The sequence below is a fragment of the Lasioglossum baleicum genome, chromosome 2, assembly GCF_051020765.1.
Source record: "Lasioglossum baleicum chromosome 2, iyLasBale1, whole genome shotgun sequence".
Classification (NCBI taxonomy): Eukaryota; Metazoa; Arthropoda; class Insecta; order Hymenoptera; family Halictidae; genus Lasioglossum; species Lasioglossum baleicum.
This window is the reverse complement of record NC_134930.1, coordinates 2,605,025-2,617,273: the sequence shown is the minus strand read 5'-3', so window position 1 is coordinate 2,617,273 and position 12,249 is coordinate 2,605,025. Positions and strand designations below refer to the sequence as shown.

General features: G+C 35.1%; 2 long non-coding RNA genes across 2 annotated transcripts; one reads left to right on the top strand and one right to left on the bottom strand.

The window, feature by feature from the left end:
* Positions 1-353: 353 nt before the first annotated feature.
* Positions 354-2,379, top strand: LOC143218739 (uncharacterized). The gene is made up of 3 exons (XR_013011154.1): positions 354-818; positions 1,515-1,604; positions 1,680-2,379. It is a non-coding gene; the product is annotated as an uncharacterized LOC143218739 (long non-coding RNA).
* Positions 2,380-9,361: 6,982 nt separating this feature from the next.
* LOC143218736 (uncharacterized) lies at positions 9,362-11,556 on the bottom strand. The gene is made up of 3 exons (XR_013011153.1): positions 11,092-11,556; positions 10,306-10,395; positions 9,362-10,230 (listed from the first exon to the last, which is right to left on the bottom strand). It is a non-coding gene; the product is annotated as an uncharacterized LOC143218736 (long non-coding RNA).
* Between the last annotated feature and the right edge of the window lie 693 nt (positions 11,557-12,249).

The following is a 12,249-nucleotide window of genomic DNA, read 5'->3' as shown; positions in this document are numbered from 1 at the left end:
AAGAGATTTTACGCCACGCTTTCTGAAACAGCATCCGTTCATTGGCAATTTTCAAGGGTTTTGAGGAAAATTGTGTAAATTCTTGTATTACAGAAGTTTTTCAGTTAGGTGTACAGAGCACTTTCGCACAGATTTTATTTTGTTATCATTTAAATTAGTATAGTTATTAATATTTGTGAACATAATCAATCATGCTGTAAATTTTTTACGATTATAAAGTTTATCGACGATTTTGTTATCGAGCGGAGATTTCGACGAACGTCTAATATCACGAGTTCGATGAACGTCTTGTTTAATTTCATAAATATACAACGGTCCCCTCTGAAAGATCTTCTTATCGATGTAATGCAAGATGTAAGAGGACCGTGTCGCTGTTTCTGTCTGCCATCGCCATGCAGTCAGCTATCGTAAACGCTCATTAAGAGTAGCATTTCAAATCATTTCTTCCAGCTTTTTATCGTAGTTGGTGGGGATGGTAAGAATGAATGAACAGGACGCGATGGAACGCGAAGTCTTCGTGAACGTTCCATCGTTGCAAGCGTTTGTCGTGTTGAGATTCAAAGATCAACCATTTTTCCATACGTGACGGTTTTCGCGTACTTCCCGTTGGACTTGTTGCGTGTGTGTGGAATATTATATGGAGATATTTTTTACATTAGTGGGTAGGGGTATTCATTATAAATTGCTCGTAACAGTCGTCGTATGAAGTTATACCATAAGAAAAAACGTCGACAATCAGGATCGCTATACGAAGTTACATCGCGTGTGTGTTTTTATCATCCGACCAGCCAACTTCGCGCATCCCCCTTTCTTCAACGGTAAGTACAATAAAAAAAATTAATAAACGATGTAAAATCTAGTGAAAAAACTTTCTTTATTTAGATGGATCGAATCACTCAAATCATTGACATGGACGGTTTCATTGTGGAAAAAAAATTTATATGCAAAGAGTTAGCCATGTGATCGATGTTTGTCATGACGGCTCGTTCGAACTCTTCGAATTTCGCTTGGGGAAGAACGTTGTTTATCCGGCGCTGACAAAAAGTCTGCATGGTATGTCAGCAATTTCATACACGGGATTCCATTTAAAGATTTCGGTTAAGAAAAATATCAACAGCACGATATATTCGATGTAATTCAAAATTTTATGTGCGATTACGCGAATCCTGTCGTAGCGTACAAAGGTGGATGTTTCGAGAGAGAGACATCCTTCGAAAAATGAAAATAAACTCGATAAATTTGGAAGATTTCAACTGTCCGAAATACGATGTACTAGTTCGCGATCCCGTGTATGAAATTGCTGATGACGAACCGTGTCGACTTCACTGTTGGCAACCGACAAAAAACGTCACATACCATTGCAGTCTGCGCGAAGTGCGAACATTTCGAGCATGGGTTAACAATTATAAAAACACGTAAAGTATCAGTTATAAAGACGCGACTTTGAATTTTTTCCACGTCAAAACCACAAACATGACACCTCTTTTTACGTTTTTTTAATTTTTTTTACACAGTGTTTCACAATGATTGCGAAATTGGAGATTGATTCTGGGCGAAGCGCGGTATGGACGTCTGAGGATTCGTCAAAGAATCGTCGCTCGAAGGTAAGTAAATTTCCAAAGAAAAAATATCCCAAAGTATATAACATGATATATAACTGTCTATCTGTCTGTTCGCAGGTAACAAAAATAATGAAGACAAATGACAAGAAATTCGCTGCAATAATTATATTTTAATTATTTTTTAATACTTGTATATTTGTATAATTAAAGAGTAGATAAGAGTAACTTTTCACTAATGTAAAAAATATCTCGCTGTATAGGGAGGGGGCGATATTATTACTGTAATTGTTTTCTTTTTAATAAATACGAGTTAATTGTATGAGTAGGAGGACGAGGCGGAGGAAGAGGATTGGTTTTAAATAAAAAATAAGATCTTTCTTATAATTTTTTTATTTGATAAATTATGAAACAGCTAACGAATGAACAGTGCGAGGCACTTATCAACGCAGCGCATTGCAACATTTGTGAAAAACCATGTGAGGAAAAGGATATACGGGTGCGCGATCATTGTCATCTAACAGGACGATATAGAGGCCCCACGCATCAAGATTGCAATTTAAATTACAAAAATTCGTTTTGCATTCCCATAGTTTTCCACAATTTATCCGGGTACGATTCACATTTCATTATCGAAGAAATAGCTAATGCGTTTGAAGGTAGTGTCAACGTATTACCAATAACTAAAGAAAAGTATATTTCATTTACAAAAATGTTGAAGATCAGCAATCAGATTCGCGTAATTGTATTAAATTACGATTCATCGATTCGTACAAAAATGTTTGAACACAAGTCTCGACAAATTAGCATCTTTCCTCGACACAAACAAATTCACAATTTTACGCGTTCCGAATTTCAAAATCTTTCCATAGAAAATTTCATGTTGTTGACGCGAAAGGGTGTCTCTTTCCATACGAATATCTCGATTGCGTAGATAAATTAGACGATCTTTGTTTGCGAGTCATTTTACAGTTCGTTGACAGGCGAAACCGTATGCGAACGTGATTATTAGACTGCGGATCTTTATGAAAAATAAAAATTGTCTTCATAAATTGCACAACATAGGAGCCAAATAGAAATATAATTTTTTCTCTAATGTTATTAATTAGCTGAAACGAGTACATTGATATTTTTAAATCCTGTTAACCTGTCCACTGCTTTAAATTGCACATACTCATTTTTGGCATAAATGTATAAAATCCGCAGTCTAGTGGTTATGTGCATGCCGAGAATGTGTGGAAGCGTTTCAACACAAAAAGTTTGGGTGAATACAGCGATCTGTATTTGAAAGCTGATGTTTTGTTACTGGCTGATGTTTTTGAAAATTTTCATAAAAACTTGCATTAAGAGCTACAGTTTAGATCCACCATATTATTACACTTTACCAGGTTTCACGTGGGATGCTATGCTAAAACATATAAAATTAGGTTTGAATTATTAACACAGTGGGCCGGATCGAGAAATTTAGTGACATTTCACGAAAGAGTCGACTCTCTCTCTCTCTCTCTCTCTCTCTCTCTCTCTCTCTTTCTCATATCGATTTCTAATAAATTTATATTGCCTCCTAAATGTCCATCAACATCGAAGCTGAAAAAATTAATGTTCGTTCACAAAAACTGTAGTTAATATAAATTCACAAAGATAGACATTTTGGGATGCAGTATTTTTCAGCCAAAAAAATTGCTTCTTTTCATCGAGGTGTCCTGATTACCCTATTTAATATTTATTCTGGGTCTTTTGTGTAAATGAAAAACAGTCCTTTGCGGTAACAATTAACGTCGTTAGTTGAGGATGGTTGCTCGCAATGTATTAAAAATTAATATTTAATGAAATGAATAAAATCTATATACTTTCTTAGAATTTGCAAGGTGTATTTTTTAGAGGACCTAACTGGACCTAATCGTATAAACAGATCATTTTCATTAGACCTTCCTCTACATATCCCCACAAAAGAATCATATCCGAACCGATCCGATCTTGGAAATTATGATTGTTTAAAGTTATCGGGGACGTCTCACCTGACGTATAGCATCTCACATACATTAAATACCATCCAAATATGAATATTTTTGCAATTGCATTAAAAGTTCGTACCTACCTAAAACAAGTATGTAATTTTTAACAATAATATAGTTAATCTATTAATTTTATTGTTAAAAACATAACGAACGGTAATAATATAACTGGACTAAGAGTTTCATAGTTTTCCTTAGTGAGTATCACTGTTTTTGGGTAAGTATATCTGTCAATTTATCTATGCAGATAAAGCAGTATGTTAATTAGATTACATTTTATATCTGACAATATTTGTTGAATATAATAATTTTAATCTCAGTTTTGATGCCTGCAGATATCCAGAAGCTGCAGATTTAATAATTAATTAAACTAAACAAATTGACCAAAAGTTTACCTGTGAACATCAATTTAGAAACGTTTTGCTAAGATTAATTGGCTTATCTTTTATATTTGTTATATTTTTGTTCATATTTTCATCTTTTATAAACACATTACACATACATGAAATAATACGAAATAACAAAGGTTGTAATATATAGAATGAACATGATCTTAAAACAATTAAATTGAAAAAATTATTTATAATTATTATAAAAAATATCTTTTGACACGCTTGTGAGGCGTTTTTACCTCCTCGAATTTATATTTTACGCATTCTATAAAACATTACATGTATGAAATGTAAATATAAAATACATGTTTAGTAAGAGTAAAAAATAGTTTGGGAGATTATACTTAAACAATTTTATTTTAATACAAAAAATCAATGAAAATTAATTAAAAATTATTGTTTAACAAAATAGAAAAAATTTTATTTGTTAACAGTTAAGATTGACTATTTTTTAAATGAATTTTAGTGCAAATTTCATCCCGATATCTCTAAATGGTTCTAGAGTTATAACAAAATGTCACTAAATTTGTCGATCCAGCCCACTGTGAGTCACCATGACTCCGCGAATACATAGGATTAAATACCCTGTTTAGAACAAATGCCACTAACGTTCTTGAAAAGAAATTTTGTACAAATTGATGAACAACGCGGTATTCGGTAAAACTATGGAAAAATGTTCGGAATCATGTAGACGTAAACCTCGTGACACGTTGGGGATGGGCTACATGGTGTAGAGGCAATGGTCGCGAAACCAAATTTTCCATAAACGCTATGCATTTTCCGAAAACTTTTTTTCAAGAAACCAATCTATGTGGGTATGTGCATATTAGATATATCCAAAACCTGCTTGTACGGATTTGATCATGAGTACATGGTTCCTCGATATGGTAAAACCTGTAAGGTAATGTACACAGACACCGACAGCATAATTTATCATATTATGTGTGAGGTCATTTATGAAACCATGAGACGCGATATTAACTGTTTCGACACAAGTGATTATCGATAGAGAATAGGTATAATTTCCTACTTGTAAATAAAAAGGTTCCCGGCTTGATGAAAGACGAGAACAATGGGATGATAATGATGAAATTTGTCGGACTGAGAGCAAAAATGTACACATTGCGTGTAGATGGAAAATCTGATACAAAAGAAAGCAAAAGGTGTAAAGTCTAACGTTGTAAGGACAACAATATCGTTTGATGATTACATGGGATGTTTGCAAGATGAAATTGCTATGAGTCGTACACAGACATCCATACGATCGAAATTGCACAAAGTGTTCGACGATCGGCTGGAGAACTTCGGAATAAGCTTCCAGGACAATATTAAGAAATTACGTGTAAAAGAAACGCGTCGATCAATCTTGAGAGAGAGATCCATGGATATGATGTTCAACCGTCATATTGCATACTGTACATGCGCTATAGCTGTACCTGTACATGCACTATACCTGTACATGCGCTATACCTGTACCTGTACCTGTACCTGTCTGTAGCTGTTCCTGTACCTGTCCATACCTGTCTGTAGCTGTTCATGTACCTGTCTATACCTGTCTGTAGCTGTTCCTGTACCTGTCCATACCTGTCTGTAGCTGTTCCTGTACCTGTCCATACCTGTCTGTAGCTGTTCCTGTACCTGTCCATACCTGTCTGTAGCTGTTCATGTACCTGTCCATACCTGTCTGTAGCTGTTCCTGTACCTGTCCATACCTGTCTGTAGCTGTTCCTGTACCTGTCCATACCTGTCTGTAGCTGTTCATGTACCTGTCCATACCTGTCTGTAGCTGTTCATGTACCTGTCCATACCTGTCTGTAGCTGTTCCTGTACCTGTCCATACCTGTCTGTAGCTGTTCCTGAACCTGTCTGTACCTGTCTGTAGCTGTCTATAGCTGTCTGTAACTGTACCTGTATCTGTTCCTGTACCCGTCTGTACCTGTCTGTACTTGTCTGTAGCTGTACCCGTACCTGTTCCTGTACCTGTCTGTACCTGTCGATAGCTGTCTATAGCTGTACCTGTACCTGTATTATCGATATTAAGTAGCATCCATCGAGTCACCGGGGAGACCTCAGACAGGTATGGACAGGTACATGAACAGCTACAGACAGGTATGGACAGGTACAGGAACAGCTACAGACAGGTATGGACAGGTACATGAACAGCTACAGACAGGTATGGACAGGTACAGGAACAGCTACAGACAGGTATGGACAGGTACAGGAACAGCTACAGACAGGTATGGACAGGTACATGAACAGCTACAGACAGGTATGGACAGGTACAGGAACAGCTATAGACAGGTATGGACAGGTACAGGAACAGCTACAGACAGGTATGGACAGGTACAGGAACAGCTACAGACAGGTATAGACAGGTACATGAACAGCTACAGACAGGTATGGACAGGTACAGGAACAGCTACAGACAGGTATGAACAGGTACAGGAACAGCTACAGACAGGTACGGGAACAGCTACAGACAGGTGCAGGTACAGGTACAGGTATAGCGCATGTACAGGTATAGTGCATGTACAGGTACAGCTATAGCGCATGTACAGTATGCAATATGACGGTTGAACATCATATCCATGGATCTCTCTCTCAAGATTGATCGACGCGTTTCTTTTACACGTAATTTCTTAATATTGTCCTGGAAGCTTATTCCGAAGTTCTCCAGCCGATCGTCGAACACTTTGTGCAATTTCGATCGTATGGATGTCTGTGTACGACTCATAGCAATTTCATCTTGCAAACATCCCATGTAATCATCAAACGATATTGTTGTCCTTACAACGTTAGACTTTACACCTTTTGCTTTCTTTTGTATCAGATTTTCCATCTACACGCAATGTGTACATTTTTGCTCTCAGTCCGACAAATTTCATCATTATCATCCCATTGTTCTCGTCTTTCATCAAGCCGGGAACCTTTTTATTTACAAGTAGGAAATTATACCTATTCTCTATCGATAATCACTTGTGTCGAAACAGTTAATATCGCGTCTCATGGTTTCATAAATGACCTCACACATAATATGATAAATTATGCTGTCGGTGTCTGTGTACATTACCTTACAGGTTTTACCATATCGAGGAACCATGTACTCATGATCAAATCCGTACAAGCAGGTTTTGGATATATCTAATATGCACATACCCACATAGATTGGTTTCTTGAAAAAAAGTTTTCGGAAAATGCATAGCGTTTATGGAAAATTTGGTTTCGCGATCATTGCCTCTACACCATGTAGCCCATCCCCAACGTGTCACGAGGTTTACGTCTACATGATTCCGAACATTTTTCCATAGTTTTACCGAATACCGCGTTGTTCATCAATTTGTACAAAATTTCTTTTCAAGAACGTTAGTGGCATTTGTTCTAAACAGGGTATTTAATCCTATGTATTCGCGGAGTCATGGTGACTCACAGTGGGCTGGATCGACAAATTTAGTGACATTTTGTTATAACTCTAGAACCATTTAGAGATATCGGGATGAAATTTGCACTAAAATTCATTTAAAAAATAGTCAATCTTAACTGTTAACAAATAAAATTTTTTCTATTTTGTTAAACAATAATTTTTAATTAATTTTCATTGATTTTTTGTATTAAAATAAAATTGTTTAAGTATAATCTCCCAAACTATTTTTTACTCTTACTAAACATGTATTTTATATTTACATTTCATACATGTAATGTTTTATAGAATGCGTAAAATATAAATTCGAGGAGGTAAAAACGCCTCACAAGCGTGTCAAAAGATATTTTTTATAATAATTATAAATAATTTTTTCAATTTAATTGTTTTAAGATCATGTTCATTCTATATATTACAACCTTTGTTATTTCGTATTATTTCATGTATGTGTAATGTGTTTATAAAAGATGAAAATATGAACAAAAATATAACAAATATAAAAGATAAGCCAATTAATCTTAGAAAAACGTTTCTAAATTGATGTTCACAGGTAAACTTTTGGTCAATTTGTTTAGTTTAATTAATTATTAAATCTGCAGCTTCTGGATATCTGCAGGCATCAAAACTGAGATTAAAATTATTATATTCAACAAATATTGTCAGATATAAAATGTAATCTAATTAACATACTGCTTTATCTGCATAGATAAATTGACAGATATACTTACCCAAAAACAGTGATACTCACTAAGGAAAACTATGAAACTCTTAGTCCAGTTATATTATTACCGTTCGTTATGTTTTTAACAATAAAATTAATAGATTAACTATATTATTGTTAAAAATTACATACTTGTTTTAGGTAGGTACGAACTTTTAATGCAATTGCAAAAATATTCATATTTGGATGGTATTTAATGTATGTGAGATGCTATACGTCAGGTGAGACGTCCCCGATAACTTTAAACAATCATAATTTCCAAGATCGGATCGGTTCGGATATGATTCTTTTGTGGGGATATGTAGAGGAAGGTCTAATGAAAATGATCTGTTTATACGATTAGGTCCAGTTAGGTCCTCTAAAAAATACACCTTGCAAATTCTAAGAAAGTATATAGATTTTATTCATTTCATTAAATATTAATTTTTAATACATTGCGAGCAACCATCCTCAACTAACGACGTTAATTGTTACCGCAAAGGACTGTTTTTCATTTACACAAAAGACCCAGAATAAATATTAAATAGGGTAATCAGGACACCTCGATGAAAAGAAGCAATTTTTTTGGCTGAAAAATACTGCATCCCAAAATGTCTATCTTTGTGAATTTATATTAACTACAGTTTTTGTGAACGAACATTAATTTTTTCAGCTTCGATGTTGATGGACATTTAGGAGGCAATATAAATTTATTAGAAATCGATATGAGAAAGAGAGAGAGAGAGAGAGAGAGAGAGAGAGAGAGAGAGAGAGAGTCGACTCTTTCGTGAAATGTCACTAAATTTCTCGATCCGGCCCACTGTGTTAATAATTCAAACCTAATTTTATATGTTTTAGCATAGCATCCCACGTGAAACCTGGTAAAGTGTAATAATATGGTGGATCTAAACTGTAGCTCTTAATGCAAGTTTTTATGAAAATTTTCAAAAACATCAGCCAGTAACAAAACATCAGCTTTCAAATACAGATCGCTGTATTCACCCAAACTTTTTGTGTTGAAACGCTTCCACACATTCTCGGCATGCACATAACCACTAGACTGCGGATTTTATACATTTATGCCAAAAATGAGTATGTGCAATTTAAAGCAGTGGACAGGTTAACAGGATTTAAAAATATCAATGTACTCGTTTCAGCTAATTAATAACATTAGAGAAAAAATTATATTTCTATTTGGCTCCTATGTTGTGCAATTTATGAAGACAATTTTTATTTTTCATAAAGATCCGCAGTCTAATAATCACGTTCGCATACGGTTTCGCCTGTCAACGAACTGTAAAATGACTCGCAAACAAAGATCGTCTAATTTATCTACGCAATCGAGATATTCGTATGGAAAGAGACACCCTTTCGCGTCAACAACATGAAATTTTCTATGGAAAGATTTTGAAATTCGGAACGCGTAAAATTGTCAATTTGTTTGTGTCGAGGAAAGATGCTAATTTGTCGAGACTTGTGTTCAAACATTTTTGTACGAATCGATGAATCGTAATTTAATACAATTACGCGAATCTGATTGCTGATCTTCAACATTTTTGTAAATGAAATATACTTTTCTTTAGTTATTGGTAATACGTTGACACTACCTTCAAACGCATTAGCTATTTCTTCGATAATGAAATGTGAATCGTACCCGGATAAATTGTGGAAAACTATGGGAATGCAAAACGAATTTTTGTAATTTAAATTGCAATCTTGATGCGTGGGGCCTCTATATCGTCCTGTTAGATGACAATGATCGCGCACCCGTATATCCTTTTCCTCACATGGTTTTTCACAAATGTTGCAATGCGCTGCGTTGATAAGTGCCTCGCACTGTTCATTCGTTAGCTGTTTCATAATTTATCAAATAAAAAAATTATAAGAAAGATCTTATTTTTTATTTAAAACCAATCCTCTTCCTCCGCCTCGTCCTCCTACTCATACAATTAACTCGTATTTATTAAAAAGAAAACAATTACAGTAATAATATCGCCCCCTCCCTATACAGCGAGATATTTTTTACATTAGTGAAAAGTTACTCTTATCTACTCTTTAATTATACAAATATACAAGTATTAAAAAATAATTAAAATATAATTATTGCAGCGAATTTCTTGTCATTTGTCTTCATTATTTTTGTTACCTGCGAACAGACAGATAGACAGTTATATATCATGTTATATACTTTGGGATATTTTTTCTTTGGAAATTTACTTACCTTCGAGCGACGATTCTTTGACGAATCCTCAGACGTCCATACCGCGCTTCGCCCAGAATCAATCTCCAATTTCGCAATCATTGTGAAACACTGTGTAAAAAAAATTAAAAAAACGTAAAAAGAGGTGTCATGTTTGTGGTTTTGACGTGGAAAAAATTCAAAGTCGCGTCTTTATAACTGATACTTTACGTGTTTTTATAATTGTTAACCCATGCTCGAAATGTTCGCACTTCGCGCAGACTGCAATGGTATGTGACGTTTTTTGTCGGTTGCCAACAGTGAAGTCGACACGGTTCGTCATCAGCAATTTCATACACGGGATCGCGAACTAGTACATCGTATTTCGGACAGTTGAAATCTTCCAAATTTATCGAGTTTATTTTCATTTTTCGAAGGATGTCTCTCTCTCGAAACATCCACCTTTGTACGCTACGACAGGATTCGCGTAATCGCACATAAAATTTTGAATTACATCGAATATATCGTGCTGTTGATATTTTTCATAACCGAAATCTTTAAATGGAATCCCGTGTATGAAATTGCTGACATACCATGCAGACTTTTTGTCAGCGCCGGATAAACAACGTTCTTCCCCAAGCGAAATTCGAAGAGTTCGAACGAGCCGTCATGACAAACATCGATCACATGGCTAACTCTTTGCATATAAATTTTTTTTCCACAATGAAACCGTCCATGTCAATGATTTGAGTGATTCGATCCATCTAAATAAAGAAAGTTTTTTCACTAGATTTTACATCGTTTATTAATTTTTTTTATTGTACTTACCGTTGAAGAAAGGGGGATGCGCGAAGTTGGCTGGTCGGATGATAAAAACACACACGCGATGTAACTTCGTATAGCGATCCTGATTGTCGACGTTTTTTCTTATGGTATAACTTCATACGACGACTGTTACGAGCAATTTATAATGAATACCCCTACCCACTAATGTAAAAAATATCTCCATATAATATTCCACACACACGCAACAAGTCCAACGGGAAGTACGCGAAAACCGTCACGTATGGAAAAATGGTTGATCTTTGAATCTCAACACGACAAACGCTTGCAACGATGGAACGTTCACGAAGACTTCGCGTTCCATCGCGTCCTGTTCATTCATTCTTACCATCCCCACCAACTACGATAAAAAGCTGGAAGAAATGATTTGAAATGCTACTCTTAATGAGCGTTTACGATAGCTGACTGCATGGCGATGGCAGACAGAAACAGCGACACGGTCCTCTTACATCTTGCATTACATCGATAAGAAGATCTTTCAGAGGGGACCGTTGTATATTTATGAAATTAAACAAGACGTTCATCGAACTCGTGATATTAGACGTTCGTCGAAATCTCCGCTCGATAACAAAATCGTCGATAAACTTTATAATCGTAAAAAATTTACAGCATGATTGATTATGTTCACAAATATTAATAACTATACTAATTTAAATGATAACAAAATAAAATCTGTGCGAAAGTGCTCTGTACACCTAACTGAAAAACTTCTGTAATACAAGAATTTACACAATTTTCCTCAAAACCCTTGAAAATTGCCAATGAACGGATGCTGTTTCAGAAAGCGTGGCGTAAAATCTCTTGGCTTTCAATGAAGTATACTACAAGCGACCTTTAGCTACGTTGGATAGAAAAAATTCCATGACAAACGGAAAAATTTAGAAATTGACTTCTTTCTAGATTTTCGGCCAAATACCCCAGAGTTGGGCATTAATCGATTAAAATTTTAGTCAAGATTGATTAATGTGTATGATTAAAAGAAGAAATCATCGAAAAATCGAAGACTGATTCAATCGATTGATGAAGTTAATAATCACCATACGGTCTATCCATAAATTGTAATAACCGGGGAGATAGAGACAGAGAGCGGAGATGAAGAATTGACAGAAATATATCTGAAGAGAAACTCAGTTTACATTTTTT